This window comes from Dipodomys spectabilis, unplaced genomic scaffold (genome assembly GCF_019054845.1).
Source record: "Dipodomys spectabilis isolate Male_0828 unplaced genomic scaffold, ASM1905484v1 ptg000524l, whole genome shotgun sequence".
In the NCBI taxonomy this organism is placed as follows: domain Eukaryota; kingdom Metazoa; phylum Chordata; class Mammalia; order Rodentia; family Heteromyidae; genus Dipodomys; species Dipodomys spectabilis.
In genome coordinates, this window is record NW_024871201.1 from 327,052 (window position 1) to 346,218 (window position 19,167).

Below are 19,167 nucleotides of genomic sequence, written 5' to 3' on the forward strand. Positions count from 1 at the left end.
GAACTACATCTTAGGAGATTATAGACTAGTAGAAAAAAAGTAGGTATTCAGAAAGCAGGAGGATGGGCAGAAGGGAAAGTGGGCAGGTGATTACACACCAGAGCCTGATGGTCTACCACAACATCCAGGAGACTGGATGTGGCAGAACACAGGCAGAGGCTTGGGTTCTCTTATCATATTGCATTGTCACCTTTTCCTAGACCAGTGGACAGGTTTGATCGAGACAGACAACTGAGATGACGTGGAGGCCCAAGAGGGGGCATGTTAAGCAGAGGCAGAGGTTGTCCCGGGAACAGAGCTTTTGATGAATTTGACCAGAGAGGGAAATGAGATTTTGAAAGATACAGTGGGAATTATAAAATCTAAGTCACCTTATAAATACTATTTTCCACATAAGTTTCAGTAATACATGAATCTGTTAATTATGTCTGAATATTTAACCAACTTCATATCAGTATGGTATTACTCTGTGAAACGCTGATCCTGGGACAACTTTTATGGTCCACCTTTTCTGATGTAGAAATTGACTAAAGCGTCAATTGAAGGTTAAAGGAAATCTCTTCATTTCTCTAGAGCTATTAGACCTGAAGACAGCATGTGTGGATATGGATCTTGTACCTGGGGATTAGGTAAAGACACCAGGTAAGGAGTGAATTTGTGTCCTCTGAAAGCCTATGATGAAGTGGAAATCTATGTACTTTTATTTGCTTATATTGAGAATTGTGATCGTTGAATTATGCTTTATAATTAGATATCCCTAAGCAGACACTGATTTGGAGCTTTGATTTACTGAGATAATTTTTTTTTTGGTGTAAGTACCTAGGTGAAAACTTTTTGCTGTTGTTAGTGATGGTGGTCGTGGGACTTGAACTCTGGACCTGGGTGCTATCCCTCAGCTCTTCAGCTGAAGGTTAACTCTCTACCACTTAAGCCACAGCAACTCTTCCAGTTTTCAGTGGTTTATTGGAAATAAGAGTCTCATGGACTGTCCTGCCAGGGCTCGCTTTGAACCGCAATCCTCAGATCTCAGCCTCCTAAGAAGCTAGGATCACAGGCCTGAGCCACCAGTGCCCAGCTTCTAGATAATAACTTTTTAAAACAAGTTTGCTTTGTTGCAGTTAGATTTGAAACTATTTTTAAAGAGCTTTTTAATTTTATATTAGCTAAATGATTTGTGACAGATGTCCACATACTTGCTGGTGCCCTAACAAGTATATGGCGTAGCATATTTATGTATGTCTCAAGAAGCTTTCTAAATACCCATACATTTTATACTTCTCTGAGACCTTTCAGAGTTCTTTTAGCTTCTTGGTATTGCATCTTACTTTATAGTCATTTGTAGATGTGGGTTGCAGCTCCAAGAGAAGTTTCTCCTGTATTGTGCTCCTGTTAGACATTTCTCTATGGCTTCATGATACTTTAGATCTTTGCCAATTCTGCTAGTTAGATTAGGTATGTGTTTGCTTTTACAGTAGTATTGGCCTTCATGGTGTCTGCTGAGAAAGTGATAGGATATACTGTAGGGTAAGGTATGGTGTAGAGCAAGAAACTGTGTAAGAGCACCTTTCTGTAAATTAGAAAACTTGATGCATCTGTATTTCTATTTTCCTTCTTTTAAAGAATCTAAGCTTTTTATGCAATCTTGTTTTTATTTATTGTTAGTATTATTCTGGAGAAAGTTCCAGGGTGTCCTGGAGTTCTCTGTGTCCCAGGCTGACCTCTAACTTGTGACCCTGCTACAGCCACCTCCTGAATGCTAGTGTTCCGCTCTGTTCCACTATGCCAGACAGAACTTCTTTTCCTTGAGTATCTGTTCTAAAAGACAAATGTATAAAATAATAATGCCAAAAGTAAAATTAGGTTTTCCACTATTCTCTTGTATGGAACTGGAACAGAAACTTTTTGCGTGGTTGCTCAATCTCGAATTCCATAGTTTCAATGATCTTTTGTTTTACTTCAATTACATGTACGTATGTATGTATATATACATATATACACATACACACATAATATCTATATGTGTGTATGTAGAGGTGGCTGTGCCATTTATGGGGCTTCCAAGAGTGGTGTAAGGAAGACATGTCTTGTGGCATTCATTTTGGGTTTGTTTGTGACTAATTTATGTGATGATAGTTTATACATAAGTCTTAGATTAAGATATTTTTGTGTGTGCAGGATCTGGGGCTTGAACTTAGGGCCTGGGTACTGACCCTGAGCTTTTGTGCTTAAGGCTAGTACTCTACTTGAACCATGTATGTCTTCACTTCTGGCTTTTTAGAGATAAGAGTCTCACTGATTTTCCTGCCCAGCCTGGCTTTGAACCACAATCCTCAGATCTTAGCCTCCTAAGTAGCTAGAATTACAGGTATAAGCCACCAACATCAGGTAAGAGTCACTTTTTGTGGTTGTGGTTGTAGTTGTGGTTGTTGTTTAATTGTTTCTGTAGTTTTCAGAGCTGAGGCCTGAAGTTAAATTTTTGCACTTGCCAGGCAAGTTTTCTTTCAATGAGCGAAGTCCCCAGCCCCTGTTTTTTTGTAATCAGCTGATGTGCAGTCAGTGCTGTCATGTGAACTTTGGATCTGTGAGGAAGTGAATGAGAAGTGATGTGCAGTCCATCCCTTGCTCATGCTGGAAACACTGGCAGTAGTTACTAGAATAAAGGACAGACTCACATGACTAAGTAGTTCTGACAGTTTTGAGTTTCCTTCACAGGTCCAGCATGGAGTGTCATCAATATCATTTAAAAACATAGTATTTTGATAAAAGCATAATAGACAACCACACATGAGTTTTCAATAATACTGCCTTAGAGTTTATACTGTTGAGAGCAAGTAATTGTATGTTATCAGGTAACATTTGATGAAACTCCATCCACTGTTAGAGATTTGCGTTCAGTGTGAAGGCTGACTACATTTGAGCTAGGTCCTAAAAGCCTTGAAATGTTCAACAGCAATTTTGGAGCATAGTCACACAAATAGGCATGTTTTCTCTAGGATAACAAGTCAAAGTATAGACAGAGTCTCTCAGGCTGTTTCTTGTAATGAACTTAGCATTCTCAGTTTGCTTTCAGCAGAACATTATCTGTCAAAACAAATTGTTGCTTATCTTTGTAGATTTGATCACACGGTTCAATAAGCTGCGAGTACACCATGAGTTTTGAATTTATGCATAAAATAATTCAGGTCAACACAAAGGGTAGATCTGTGATTTTTCCTCTCTGTAAAATCAGTTCCCTGCTCAAGTTTAATAAATGCTGATTTTTATAGTCTCAGGTGTTTGTGTTTCCCTTTTTCTCTTTCCCCACATCTTTTTAGTCATTAATTGCCAAACAGTACAAACTGTAAGCCTGTAGGGTTTTAATTGTGTGTGTGTTCTGGTCCTGGAGCTTGGGCTCTGGGCATGGGCTCTGTGCCCTGAACTTTTGTGCTTAAGGTTAGTGCTATTCTGTTTGAAGCAAGCGACAGCTCCACTTCCAGCTTTTCTGGTAGTTTGAGATAAGAGTCTCATGGACTTTCTTTTTTGGGCTGGCTTCGAACCACAGCACTCAATCTCAGACTCCTTGGTAGTTAGGGTTGTAGTCACGAGCCATTGATGACTCATGTTGTGTTTTACTCTTTGTTTCATGGCAAGAGAACAAAGAAAACATTGAAATAACTTAGCATTGCTATTCTGCTAGACTTTGGGACTACTGGTGCTTAAAAATGAAGTGACCCACTGGGGTCTGGCTGATGGGTAGATGTGAGCATTTATGAAGGGGCTTCAACTAGGTGTGTGTCATTTTATACATCAAATACATTTGAGTTAAGATCTTATTTAAAGCCAGGCACCAATGGTGTATGCCTGTAACCCTAGCTACTCAAGAGGCTGAGAGCTGAGGATCACGGTTGGATGTCAGCCATGTTAAGAAAGTTTGTGAGAAATAATCTTATAAATGCGTTAGAAACAAATGCATGTAAGAAAAAAAAAAACATTTAACTACATGTCTTAGGTTTCATTTTCTTAACATCACCTTATCTGACCTTTTCTGCTTGACTCATACATATACTAGATAACGGAAATAAGGGAAACCATGGGACCTATGTTTCTTTGGGCTTGGCTTACTTCATTTAATGTAATTTTTTTCCAAGTCTTTCCTTTTCCTAACAAATGGGGCAATGTTATAAGATTACTTCTTTGTTGCTTTGTATGTCCCTCCCCCACAGTATAACACCTGCTTTCACTGTATTTTATATGGTATAATTTGTGGAGGGGAAGGGGAAAAACAAGTCGTTTAAATAAGGATACAGGTGGACCCGTTGCAACAATGAGAAGTACAAGTTGTCATGAGGAAAACGAACTTTACAACTTTGGTGGGGGTGGAGAATTGGGTAGGGGGAGTGGGGGAGGCTGGGAAGGGATGGGAAGGGTAAATAATGGAGGAAGCTACAATGCTTGATAAGAAATGTACTCACTTTCTTGCCCATGTAATTGTAACCCCTCTGTACAGTATTTTTACAATAAAAAAGAAGAAGGAAAAAGAAGAAAAAGAAAAAAAAGAAAGTTTATGAGATCCTTATCTCTACCCACCAAAAAGCTGGAAGTGGAGTTGTGTCTAAAGTGGTAGAATCCTAGCCTTGCGAAAAAATACCTCAGTGGCAGTAGCTAAGCCCTGAGTTCAGGCCCAGGACCTGCAAATAAAAATGAAAAGACAAACATCTTGTTCATAAAGTAAAAGTTTTTAATAAGAGCACAGATCTGTAGCCAACTGATACTTGACAAAGGAGCTAAAAGACACACACTGGAGAAAAAAATACTCTCCAATAAATGGTGTTAAGAAAACGGGTTATCCACTTAAGACACTGAAAATGGGCCTTTTGTCACCTTCTAAAAACAAAAACAAAAACAAAAATCTCCAAGAGGTACAGAGAGTTCAAAATGAGAACTGAAGTTTTAAATCTACTACAGAAAAATATAAGAAAACTTATGAAACACAGGCAATTATTTTCTGAATAGGACTCCAGAGAATGGAAACAAACATGGGTAAATGGGACAGTATCAAATTAAGAGTTTTTTCAAAGCAAAAGAAGTGACCAGAATCAAGAGACAACTCAAAGAATAAGAGAATAATCTTTGCCAGCTATCCAACAAATAAAGAATTGATATCCATACTACACAGAGGACTGAAATTAGACATAAAAAACCCACAAATAATGTAATTACATAGTTTAAAGAAGAATAAAGGGATGGCTAATAAAGTCATCAGGAAATGTCCAACAGCCTTAGTTATAATAAAGAACATGCAAATTAAAACTGCAATAAGATTACATCTACTTCAGTTAGAATGACAGCCACCAAGAAAATGCTGGCAAGATCCATTAGAAAAGGAATCTTTATAGTCTTTTGGTGGGAATGTAAACTAGTGTAATCATTATGGATATCAGTCTAAAAATAAACCCTTGCAAAGACTCCACTATATCAGTATGAGGCATATGTAAATAGAATAAATCAATATACCAGAAAGATGTCAGAATAACTCATGTTTATTACAGCACTGTGTAAAACAGCCAAAAAATGGAATCAGGCAACTGGAATCTTTTTTTTTTTTTTTTGGTCAGTCGAGGGCCTTGAACTCTGGGCTTGGGTGCTGTCCCTCAGCTCTTCAGCTTAAGGCGAGCGCTCTACCGCTTGATCCCACAGCATCACTTCTGGGGATTACAGGCATGAGCCATTGGCGCCCAGCATTGGAATCTTCTTAAATGATAAAGAGGAAATGGTATTGATGCACAATGGAATGTTACACAGCCATGAAGGAAAATGAAATCATGTCGCTTTCAGAAAAATGGATATAATTAGAAGACATCATAATGAGCTAAGCTAAAAAAAAAAAACCCACAAGATATATGTTTTTTTCTCCTATATAAAAGCTAGACCTAAAAAGCATATGTATTTGTAGACATGATTCTACTTTTATTATTATGGGCAGACATACAATTTGAGTCTACAAGTCTATTTAAGAGGAGAAGGGGAAAACAGGGTGAATAATTTTGAGATACATTGTAACTATATATGAAAATTACTTGAAAGCTGTTGATCAATAGCAAGTTGGGGAGAGAGAGAGGCTAGGGTGGAGCACTAGTAAGAGGGTTGACTAACTAAGGGGAAAGAGAATGAATATGGTTTAAGTAGATTTTTGTCAAAATAAAACTGAAACCTGTTGAAATTGTTTTGAGAAGAGGGAGGATAACATTACGTGGAAATGTCACAACTATAACTATTTTATGATAATTTGTTAAATGCCAGGGACTTGTTGCTTACATCTATAGTCCTAGCTAGTTAGGAGGTTGAGATCTGAGAACTAAAGTTTGAAACCAGCTCAGGCAGATGAACCTGAGATAGATATTCTGATCTCTAGTTAAACAGTAAAAAAAAAAAAGCTGGAAGTTAAAGTATTCCTCCAGTGGTAGAGTGCCAGCCTTGAGAGAAAAAGCTGACAGAGGGGAGAGAGAGAGACACACACACTGAGCTCAAGACTCAGAAACCTTTACAACAAAAGAAAAAGCAAAACCAAAGTGGAAGTTAATCAAAATTTATGGCAAAAAGAAACTGTGAGATTAAAAAAAATGGTTAGTAATTTTTCTTTGTTGATCATGGGGCCTGAACACTTAGCCTAGGCTCTGTCCCTCAGCTATTCGGCTCAATGCTAGAGTTCTTCCACTTGAGCCAAAACACCACTTCCAAATTTTTCTGCTTATGTGGTGCTGAGGAATCGAACCCAGGGCCTCATGCATGCTAGGCAACCACTCTACCACTTAGTCATTTCCCAGTCCCTGTTACTAATTATTAAAGAGATGTACAGAGGGGTCACCATTTCATAAGCAGATAATGAATATATTTCTTTGGTGGCAATTTCACCCCTTCCTTTGCTCTCTCCATTTCCCTCTCCCATCTCTACCTACAAATTGTATAGTTGTACAGTTCATTTTCCTGATAGTGTCTACTGAGTATCAATGCTGCATTTGTTTAACCTTGGTTCTTCCATTTTTTGCCTACTCTTACCCCCCAAAGACAGTTAAAGGAACAAACAGACAAAAAACAATAAACAAAGACCAAAAAGCAAAAAACAACACCATCTTCATCAACAATGGGAAAAAAAATATTAAAAACTTGTTGCCATTTCCTGGCATTCATGTTGATAAATATTATTTTACAAGTTCACTGGCACAGAGGCATTCATTGCACCTGTGGGTCCTTTCCTTAAGAGTACCTCCTTTAATTGTAAGGGTCTTTTAAAACTGATTGCAGTTTCTACACGCTTAGAACACACAATATTTAAGTTGAGATGTATTTTATTAATGCAGCTTAATTTATATGTACTTTAAAACCTTAAAAAGCCATCATTGAAAACTTTTTTTCTGCACTAGGATGAAAAAAATGCTGGATTCTGTATATGTAATATTTTCCCAGCAATATTGGGAATTGAGCTTGGCTTGTTAGACCAAGCCTGTGTCACTTGAGCCACACATCCAATTCTACATTTTAACAGTTTACTAAAAGTAATATTTCTTTTCCTGGGCTTTCATAAAATGTAATGTTCAATTAGTATTAATGTCAATACAGAAAGGAAAAGAATGAGGTCATGTGAATTAAAATTCTAATTTTCTTTGTGCTGTCATTTCGTCTGTAGATTGTATATTAAAATGAAATAGTATATAAATTAATTCAATGTCTTGTTTTGCTGGATTAGTTATTACCAGCTTATTTATAATCATATGTGATCCTTTTTGTAAAATTTATTTCTACCTTATTGCCATTTTCTGAGTTTGTTCAGATGGTCTTTTTCTTCCTTTTGGGAGTACTAGGTTTGAACTAAGGGCCCTTGCACTAGCCACGCAGAGGCTCCCTCACTTGAGTTATGCCCCCAATCCTTTTTCATTATTTTTTTTTTTTGTCTGTCGTGGGGCTTGAATCTGGGCCTGGGCGCTGTCCCTCAGCTCTTCAGCTCAAGGCGAGCGTTCTACCACTTGAGCTACAGCGCCACTTCCGGTTTTCTGGTGGTTTATTGGAGATAGGAGTCTCACGGTCTTTCCTGCCGGGGCTGGCTTTGAAACGCGATCCTCAGATCTCAGCCTCCTGAGTAGCTAGGATTACAGGCGTGAGCCACCAGCGCCCGGCTTCATTATTTTTTGAATAAAGTACCTTTTTACCCAGGCTAGCCTGACCACAGCCTGCCAATTAAGAGCTCCCATGTCTGTATAGCTCTTGTGGCAGGTGTAAACACTACACCAGCATTTTGTTGGTCTCTTACCCCAACCACACACTGTGGTGCCAGGCCCAATAGTCTTATTTTTTATTGGGAGTATTTTTAATACTTGTAGTTTAAGAATATTTATGTTTCAGGCTGGGAATGTGCCTTAGTGGGAGAGTGCTTGCCTAGCAAGCATGAAGCCCTGTGTTGGATTCGTTAGTACCACATAAACAGAAAAGGTCAGAAGTGGCACTGTATCTCAAGTAATAGAGTGCTAGCCTTGAGAAAAGAAGCTCAGGAGTAGTGCCAGGCCCTGAGTTCAAGCCCCAGGACTGACAAAAAGAAAAAAGAAAAAAAGAATATTTATGGCATACTCACTCTTTCCCTCTTTCTGTCTCTCATGCTGATCATGGTGCTTGAACTCAGGACCTAGGCACATAAGCCCAGTGCTTTACCATTTGAGCTAATGCACTAAAGCTAGTGCTTTACCACTTTGAGCCACAGCTCCATTTCTGGTTTTCTGGTGATTAACTGGAGATAAGACTCTCACATACTTTCTTGCTTAGGCTTGCTTTGGACTGTGATTCTTGATTTCAGCCTCCTGAGTAGCTAGGATTATAGGCATCAGCCACTGGTGCCTGGCCTATATCCCATTCTTAATTTTAGTTTATTTATGGAAATTTCTTTTATAAAATAACTTTTCACATTCTGGAAATTTATATGGATAAGAAATTCATTTTGGTGTGGCAGTTGTATGCGTACAGAACTCCTTGAAAAGCAAACCCTTAAGAAATAAGACACTAAACTTGAGCTCAGTGACTCCCACTTGTAATCACTAGAGACTTTGGAGGATCATGGTTTGAGGCTATCTGGGGAAAAGGACTGAATATCAGCAAGCCAGGCTTGGGGGTATGCATCTATAATCTCAGCTATGCAGAAAGCATAAGTAGGAAAATCTTGCTTCAGTGCAATGCTCTTAAGTTCAAACCCTAATACTGCTTTTATTGGAAAAAGAAGAAATGGGTCATTAATTTTTTTTTTTTTTGCGAGCTTATGTTTGTAAAAGCATTGGTGTAATTCATTCATATGACTGCAGAGGCTTTTGCTGTTTTTCAGTGGCATGAAGTTAAAGGTCCCAAAGAAAGAAACCTTGGAGGAGGAGACCCTGGGTGCCCTTGATGAGGAGTCCCCAGCCAAGTAGGGTGTTTTGCATATTTTCTCATTGGATTGTAATCTTTTCATACATCTTCTTAATGTATTAATAAGGAGCAATGTAGTTCAAGCTATCTAATGACTAATTGTTTTTAACTTAGTCAACTTACTTGGGGTCTGAAACTTACATTCCCATTTTTTCTTGCTAACAGTAGATGGCATTGGGTCTTGCCTTATGACCATAGTCATTCCCTGCTTCGTTTTTAAAAATATTTTTGTTATCTTTAGGTATTTGTACAGAGCAGTTTATGAATATTGTGTGTCTTGATCAATGTTACCCTTTCAGCATTCTCCCCCAACCCTCCAAGCTACCCTTCCCTTTACTTATCTTAATTCTAGGTTATGTATTGAATGTTTTGCAATTTAATAAAGAAATTTATGTGTACTCTGCATCTTGATTTGTGTCACCACATCAACATCTTTACACACTCCCTTTTGACACACCCTTTCCCTTAATGTGTCTCAATTCTGTGGTATGGATTCTTGCCTGCATTCTCCACCCTTCCCCCTTCATCTACCCTTCTCCCCTTGCTCCCCTAGCCTTCCCCTCTTGCTAGCACCAATATCCTGGTTCTTGTTTTGCTGGGCTTTGATTTAAAGTCTACACAATTGCTAATGAGTGATTTAAATTTTTTTTAGGTACTGTGTTTTGAACTGGAGCCTCGAGCTCTTGCTCAGCTTTCTGACAGCTAGTGCTGCACCACTTAGTTGCTGCTGGTTATTTTGGAGATGGAGTCTACGACTTTTTGCCTGGGCTGGCTTCAAACTGCAATCCTCTGGATCTCAGTCTTCTGAAGAGCTAACATGCAGCATGACCCACTTGTGTCCCCTTCTAACGGGTTTTAATAAAATTAATGAGTTAAATTCAAATATTCTGTTCTTTGCCCTCCTCTTTACATCAGTAGCTTGTTCAACTCATTTCTTCTGTTACTCTCGCCAAGTCCCTCTTTTCTCGCTTTTCTTCTTGTAGCTAAGGTGTCTGGTCCGTATCTAGCAGGTTTCTACCTTAAGTCTACTTGTCCTTTCGAGTTCCTGTGGGATCTTGCTTAGCCAAACCCAAGCTCGATGACTCCTCACAGTTGTCCGCCCTGCCTGAACCCACAGGCAGGCACTGTAACCATTTGAAACCTCTGCATGTCTTGACTCCCAGTATTCTGAAATGAGCCCTCAGTTCCACCTAGCAATATGTTTCAGGGTTTCACTTTTACTGCCTTTACAGCTTAGACCTTCTTGTCTGCTCAGAACTCTGACTCTACCCTTTCCTTCTCACCCCACACCTCCTCTTTCATTCTCCCTGTGCAGCTTTGTGTCTTAAACAAAGTGGGAGCCATCAGATGGGAACTTCACAGTTTTCTCACTGTCAAAGGTACAAACCTGTCTATAGCCACTCACCTCCTAGCTTTCTGCCTTCCTGGTAAAAGACTATCTTCTCACAGCTCTTCAAGTTTTTTATCTTTTCACTCTCAAATTCATAGAAGCTTCATAGTTACGGCTTTTCTCCTCTGAATTCATCTTCTTTCTCCCAGATCTGGTCTTGGAATCAACATTTTAAACATGGTCATTCTCATGCTGGCGCTGGGACTTGAACGCAGGGACTCTCATTTGACTTTTTTGCTCATGACTGGCACCATTAGCTAAAGCCATGCCTCCAGTTTTTTCTGGATAATTGGAGATAAGAGTCTGAAGGATTTGTGTACCCAGGCTGGCTTCAAACTGTGATTCTTAGATCTCAGCCTCCTGAATAGCTAGGATTACAGGTGTGAGCCACTGGTGCTTAGCACTCAGAAATCTGCTGAACCTTCTCTTGACCCTCCATTCTCTCATGCTTCCATCTTTCTGAGTTGTGTTCCCTCTTTCTTCATTTCCATACCCCATCCTCATTCCTCACTTCACTCTTGCCCTCTTGTCCTTCTGGAAGCTGTCACCATGTCTCCTGATGTAATGGTTGTTTCAACATGAGTCTTCTTGGTTCTCAGAAGCATTGGACTTTATTGCTTTCTTAAACATGTCCTCTCACTGGCTTCTGACATCACTGTACTGGTTTACCTTCTGCCTCTCAGTATCTCCGTTGTAGGCTCATCCTTATCTTGTTGGTCTTTTAAAATGCCATTTCCTTCAGCTTATCTTCTAGAGCCTGTTTGTGGGATCTTATGTATCCTGTGGCTTAAACTGTCAGATATATCTCCAGAATTTATCTCTGAGTCCTTCCTTCAGTATACTTCTGGACACTTCCCCTGATCCCATATATTCCTTGTATTCCACATCTTCAGGATTTAGCAAATTACTTTCATTACAAGCCTCTGAGCCTCCTTAGTTGTTTCCACAAACTAGAAGCCTAGGAATCACCCATGCAACTCCTTTTGAGACTACCTCTCCCAAATTGAATCCTTCCCTCTGCCCTGTGTGATTTGTACCCTACCTCCAATGGCACAGTCACCTGGATGTCACGTGGCTCCCTGCATTTTCACCTTGTATGCCAAAGTGGCATTCAGACTGCTGTGCCCTCTTGCTCACTGAATCCTGTTCTTCTTTAAGTTTCTGACCTGACCTGCCCAGTCCTACATGATCTGGCCTCCACAGGACCCCTGGCTCTAACTGTGCCTTCCTGGGTTCACTTCATGTCTCCTATTTTTAATCTCAGACATACCTATCCTCTACTACTATCCTCACATCTGACATACTTTCGCAAGCATTGATTTCCTGTTCTCTATTCTTCCATTCATCTTCACCTTCAAACCATTGGAACTTTTACTCATTCTTCATCTGCCCAAGGCAGCGTGTCTAAAGAGCATAGACTTGAACCTAGAGTGCTGAGTACAAATTCTAGCTCCACCACTCACCAGACTGGACAAGTTATTTAATCTTTCTTCATTGGTTCTGTTTTCTTCATCTGTAAAATGGTAACAATATAGTACTTGTGCTAAATGATTGTTGTAAGGAGTGTGTGTATATGTAAGGGAGAGAATGTACACATAGTGCTTAGCATCTGGTTAGCACTATAGAAATATCACTGTGAATTTCTATATAGATATAGAAATATCAATATTATCAGTGTGACTTATCCTAAGAGTAAAAAGGCCATAATTATTGGTGATTATCAAAAGAATTAATTTGCTATTCAAAGCTGATGGGAACATGCTTTGTTCTCATAACTCCACGTTGCTCCTATGTCCTCTCAACTCCCACTCCTCCTACCCCTGGGTCCTTCCTGGTTCTCAGGAATAGTTCATCCCTGACTTCATCTGAAGTGCAGGACGAAAGCCGGGCACTGATGCCTCACTCCTGTCATCCCAGTTACTCAGGAGGCTGAGATCTGAGGATCACAGTTCAAAGCCATCTCAGGTAGGAAAGACTGTGAGACTTTTATCTCCAATTAACCACCAGAAAACCAGAAGTGGCACTGTGGCTCAAGTGGTAGAGCAGTAGCCTTGAGCTGAAAAGCTGAGGGACAGCAACTAGGCCCAGAGGTAAAGCCCCATGGCCTACAAAAAAAAACAAAGGAAAGTTCAGGACTAGGATGATACCTCTGCTAGAAAATCTCAAATGAAATATAAATTCCAAACAGGACAGTTTGGATAATAAATCCCAAATAGGACCAGACAAAGAATCTCCAAAGAAGAGTCTAACAACTCCTGGTTTCTTCTTCGAGCCCAATCCTTTTATCTATCCAAAGACTCTATATGAAAGACTTACCTCTCCCCTCTTGTCCCAATCTTCTTATGTATCTAAAGATCAAATATGAAGGAATGACCACCACCTTACTGTCTCAGGCACATATGGACCAGGCAAAGCCCAGGTATGTGTGGACTTGATGTGCAGGCAGGGCAGTCTGACCCAAGCCTGGCCTTCAACATTCCACTGTGAGCTGATTGATAGTCCCCGCCTTTCTCCGCCCTAATAGTCTTTTGATAACCTCTGCCCCCTGGCTCAGACCCCACAAAACCCACCTCCAAACCCAGCTTCTTGTAGCCTCCATTCCTGCAGGAAGGTTGGTTGCCGCTTGCTGATTCTCAGTAAGTAGACCTGTCGAGATGGAGAGTCCAACCTGTTCCTATTCCTTTTTCTATTTTTCTTAACAAAAACTGCAAAATATGTTGGAAAAATAAGATTAATAGTTAATATGATGACTTAAGCAGTGACTTGCCTAAATAAATACATGTAAATTTATATGAATGTTGGGAAAGTACATTAACTGGATACCTCTGGGAACACATAATATTCTTTCTGAACCAATGAACATTTATATATAGTTGGGTGATATAAGGTTGAGTAACAGAATAAAATATAGCATCATTCTAATCTTCATACTTATGGAGATACTGTAGCATTCATAAAAGACAAAGTGATTCTATGATCTCTCTAAGAGATGGCAATCTCCATGAGGGCTAGTCCACAAATCTCCACTGGCCATAGCTGTTACTAAGCACCTGGTTGAACTTCTGGTGCTGCCCTGTAGAGCAGCCAGGTTGGCCAACCATGCTGAGAAATCCTTGTTTCTGTTTTCTCTTGTCAAGCTTTTGAAAGTTGGAAAAACTATATCAAATGACAGTGACACTGGCTGGTCTCAGCCTTGTCTAAATAGTGATTTAACATTGCTGCTTTCAATAATATATAATGTGTACTTCTCAGTTATAGAAACTCTAGATGAATGAATTCAATACTATATACCCAATAATGTTTTCTTTTACTGACAATCACAACTGCTCTTCTTTTTGATGTTGCTTCCTTAGAGGAATGTGAAATGTTCTTTGTCCCATGTGTTCTAATATGTGAGGATAACTGTCACAACTTGTATTTTGTTATAAAAATAGCATTTCTGAAGTATTACTGTGTGCCAACATCTGCTCTTTATAGAACTGTGTATTAATTCACTGAACTCTGAACTGCTCTGAGCAGTTAACTCTTAACTTTCTTACATGGAAGCACAGGGGTTAAACAACTTATTAGTAAGTACATGGCCAGAATTAGAGCCTAACTGTGCACCAGACACAAAATGATAAGAATGGTTACTTGGAATTCAACTGACCATCCTGTTAGGGACTTCCCTTAGCTGAGAATAGGTTGCTCAGTCCTATAATCCTAGCTCCTCAGGATGCAGAGATGTGAGGATTGAGGTTCAAAAGCCAGCCCAATCAGGAAAAGTCCATGAGACGCTTATCTTCAAGTAATCACCAGAACTGAAAGTGGCAATGTGGTTCAAATAGGTAGAGCGCTAGCTTTGGCAATAATACTCAGGAACAGCCCCTAGACTCTGAATTCAAGCCCAACAATGCACACACACATACACACACACACACACACACACACACACACACACAGACATACACACACACAAAGAGAGAGAGAGAGAGAGAGAGAGAGAGAGAGAGAGAGAGAGAGAGAGAGAGAGAGAGAGAGACCTTCTCCTAAAAAGAGAAGATACTGGTTACTGGTTCTGTCAGCTTGAGGATTGCCAGAAAGATCACTGATGATTTCCCTAGATAGAATTGATGGAACAACCACCCTATTCCTTCCCTTCATGAAAAGAAAATGTTGAGGATATGTTTGCTTGCTTGCTATCTTGTACAAGGTTTTGAACTGAAGGACTCAGCTTGCTTGCTTGTCACTCTCCCACTTAAGTTATGCCTCCAAACTAGCTTTTTTTGTTGGTCATGGGACTTGACCTCTGGGCCTAGGCTCTGTCCCTGAGCTCTTCAGGTCAAGGTGAGCACTTGAGCCACAGCACCACTTCCAGTTTTCTAGTGGTTAATTGGAGATGAGTCTAACAGACTTTCCTGCCTGGGCTGGCTTTGAACCAGGATCCTCAGATCTCAGCCTCCTGAGTAACTAGGATTACAGGTATGGACCACCAGCACCCAATCCAGCCTAGCTTTTGCTGGTTATTTGGGAAAAGTCATCTTGCAGACTTGTTATTCACAAGAGCTCAATTCTCCTCTATAAGACTGTAGTTATGAGCCACCGTGGTCTAGCTGTGTAAGTATTAATACAAGATGTCTATCTTCTATTGCACTTTGTTTCCAAGTGTATTTGTATAAACAGTGAAGATTTTGCATATTTGTGTGTTAGGCTAAATTTGCTTGCCTCACTCATGTCTGATTAGTAAGTTTTACTTAGTTCTAGGGCCCACTTTCTTTGGTTCACTGTATTTTTTCCCTAGGTTCAGGTAGAAAGTGGAAATGTGTACGTGTGGACTGGTGTTTTAGATATTCTCTTGAAATATGACTCTTTTTATAAGCTCCATTGCCCCCTTACTCCCTAAATCTCAATGTAGTACAAAGGTGAAGGCTTTATAGATACAATGCAGCAGCACTGTGTTACCTTGGAGCCCTGCAGGGTCATCACATGGACCTCTGATGGGTCTACGTGGGCTGGGTATGAGTGTCTTCCCAGGATGCACATTTAGAAGTGCCACTCCCTTTCTTGGTACCGGAAGCAACTGGTGCCACATATAATTTCTACTTTCTAATATTTTCCTTCAGTGATATAAACAGGAACAGAACATAGAAATGCTATGTTTTATTACAACAATATACATAACCTACATTATTTCAACCTTTAAAACCATTGTAGTATTTTGTGTACAGTAAGTATTCTTTCTGTAATTCCTTTTTTTACTTTTGAATGTAACTGAAATAATATAGTTTGTGCGTATTTTATCATTCTAGTATAACTTCATTTGCAGTACTTACATGCAACTATTTTTCAAATTCTGAGATTTAATATTATGTTTTTGGATAATTTTATTGTACTTTTATTTCAGTTTGCCATTATGGCCTTATAAATACAAACAATAAAATCCATTCTTGCTAGTATGGAGTTCAATGTCCTTTGGAAACTACAGACTCAGGATATAACATTGTGCATACACTAATGTGTATCACCTTATTTACAACTGCTCCATAAAATTAGTAGTTCAGATGGCAGCCTATTCATCTGGCACACTGGGCCCACTGGGCATGCTGGGGACTCTGGTGAAGTAAAAGCCTAGCTGCAGCCCTCCCACCTTCTGCAATGCCAGTGGACTCTGGGAGAAGAAGACTTGCTGGCAGGCTAGGGCAGTCCTCAGTGGGTGCCACAGCACAGAGCCAGCTTCAGTCGCTGGAAGCTCTACCTGGGCATGGCTTACATGGCACGGTGCCACTGAAGCACTCTAGCACCTGCCTGCAGGCCCAGGGCCTGAATGACCCTTCCCTGGGATCTCACATTGCATTTCATGATGGGGCTGACTGAATCGAAGCCATTCTCCAGATCTGCTTGTACATAGTTAGCCTTCTTGGAGCAGGGGATGACTCTGCTGGGCTGTGAGGAGAAAGACAGGCCCAGAGGTGGTTAATCCAACTTTTGTACCCAGGTCAGTGTGGAAGCTTCCTTCCCTGCATCCTCCCACCGGATCAAGCTGCCCCGCTCCTTGTCCATGGAATAGCAACCATTGACACTCATGTCAGGTACTAATGGCTGCTCTTTTGGGTTCGTTAATTTATGTAAAGAGAGCCCCTCCCTCAGACAACAAGTTATATTCTGGTTTCTGTAAACATTCTGTATCTGAGCATTCCCAATGTTTGGCTTTTTTATTCTTTCTTGTAAATTCTAGTGAAATTTGTATTTTAGGTGTTGAAGTATGGGGAAGAGCAGCCAGATTATGAACATAGTTTCCTACAAGCTTTTTAGCTAAAAAGGAAAACATATTCTCCTCTAAAACTGCTTATCAGTCAATAAATTAGAGGGGAACAAGGCTCTTTTCTCCTAAGATCAAAATGTGCTAGTTTTATATGCATGCTTGATGTGTTCAAAATACAATTAAGTCGGCCTGGGAAGGTGGCTCAGTGGTAGAGCGCTTGCTTTGCATGTCTGAGGCCCTGGGATGGATTCCTCAACACCACATAAGCAAAAATAAAAAAAGCCAGAAGTGGCGCTGTGGCTCAAGTGGTAGAGTGCTAGCCTTGAACTCAAGATCTGAGGGACAGAGCCCAGGCCCAGAGTTCAGGCCCCAGGGCCGGACCCCCCAAAAATACAATTAAGTCATTCTCTATCGTGGATACGATTGGGCAAAACTAAGAGTTAAGTGTCCTGGGAGCTAGAGGCAGGATTTTTGTGAGCTTTATCCAAAGGTGGGGAGTGGGGAGAGAGGGGGAAAGTGTTAAAATCCATACATTATTTTGTAGAATCAAAGTAATACAAAATCAGGATGACAAAAAATCTGTCTGGTCTAGATCTCACGTGCTCCCCTTGACATGGCACTTTTGCCTTTTCTGGCTGTGGTTAGGTCCACCTGCCTGGTGGGTAAGTTGTCGTCAAGGTATCTTGGTCCTGAAGTGGGACCTGGATTACCTAGTGGCAGTGGGAACCAGTCCAAGGACAGAACAAAGACCACTTCCAATGCATGGCTCCTTAATTCCTCATGCAACTAGGATTACCAGTGAAATTTCTCTGAATTTGACTCCAGAAAACAATCACTGAACCAAAAGGAAAGGCCACCAAACACCTTTCCTATTCTTCCAATCCCTCCTTCCTTGGTAAAGCGCAAAATAGTTTTGCAGGTTTTGGTGCACAAACAAATCACCCACCCTCCCCAGGTAAACTAAGTTGCAAGTGACTAAGTCATGTAAATGCATAATGCCACACTCTTTATTCTGGACAACATCTTCAGGTTGTTTGATGCTTTAATCTTTTTTTTTAATTTCTTTTTGTCAGTTGTGGGGCTTGAACTCTGGGCCTGAGTATTAACATGTTCCTGAACTCCTCAGATCAAGGGGAGCCCTCTACCACTTGAGCCACAGCAACACTTCCTCTTTTCTGGTGGTTAAGTGGAGATAACAGTCTCACAGATTTTCCTGCCAGGGTTTGCTTTGGATCATGAATTTTTTAATTATATTTCTATATATTTTTGATAATTTCAGGATGCTTGGTTCTCCTTCCTCTTTAATTTTCTCCTGTATCTTCTTGTTTTGGAACAAATGTCATGGACTGTCCATCCATTCAAAATTAAGCTTATTTCATTAATTTAATAGAAAAGGAATCAAGCCAGCCTGCATCTCAGGGCAGCTTTGCAAATAATGTTAATCTGATAATTCACATCATGAATTTTCAGTCATGTTGATAATGTTTTGTAAACCATTCACTAAAGAGTTCCCAAAAAGCAAGAATAAATAATAATGTTCTGATTTCTAGCAAGGTTAAAAAAACTAGTAATTCATCAAAACACATTGTATGCTTCCTAGATTCCATGGTGAAGAAGCCCTTAACACTAACTCCCTCCTTTCAAACTTATAGCTTTATTCAGTTTTACTGTGATGGCTTTCATTTCGGTACTAGCATCAGTAATCTCCTTGTAGTATTTGACAGTGAAATTCCATTTGTTAATAGCTCAATTCTTATTGACAATGGTAGACTCATGAGTTAACTATCACAGAGCATAAAATATTGAATAGCATTAATTATAGGCAACTATTCCATAAACTAATATAAGTACCATGTATATGCATGTTCATATACTTTTTAAAATGCAAAATTACATATCTGTGTCTAGTTACCTCTGTATAACCTCTTTCTTTTCCACATCCAGTTAGTCACTCATGTTAAATACCTGAAGAATAACTTGACCTAATGTGCCTTCAAGAGGACAGGGGTACCCAAGTCGACTGGCTGTGTCCACTCTGCCCTTGTTTTCTTAGGCAATGCGGTATCATTGTCAGGGGTGTCAGGGATCAGGTGGCTGGAACCATAGTACTATG

At 40.0% G+C, this 19,167-nt stretch overlaps 1 long non-coding RNA gene across 1 annotated transcript; it reads right to left on the reverse strand.

Moving 5' to 3' along the window:
- Window positions 1-249: 249 nt before the first annotated feature.
- Window positions 250-14,618, reverse strand: LOC122099595. The gene is made up of 3 exons (XR_006145968.1): window positions 14,609-14,618; window positions 1,741-1,746; window positions 250-362 (listed from the first exon to the last, which is right to left on the reverse strand). It is a non-coding gene; the product is annotated as an uncharacterized LOC122099595 (long non-coding RNA).
- Between the last annotated feature and the right edge of the window lie 4,549 nt (window positions 14,619-19,167).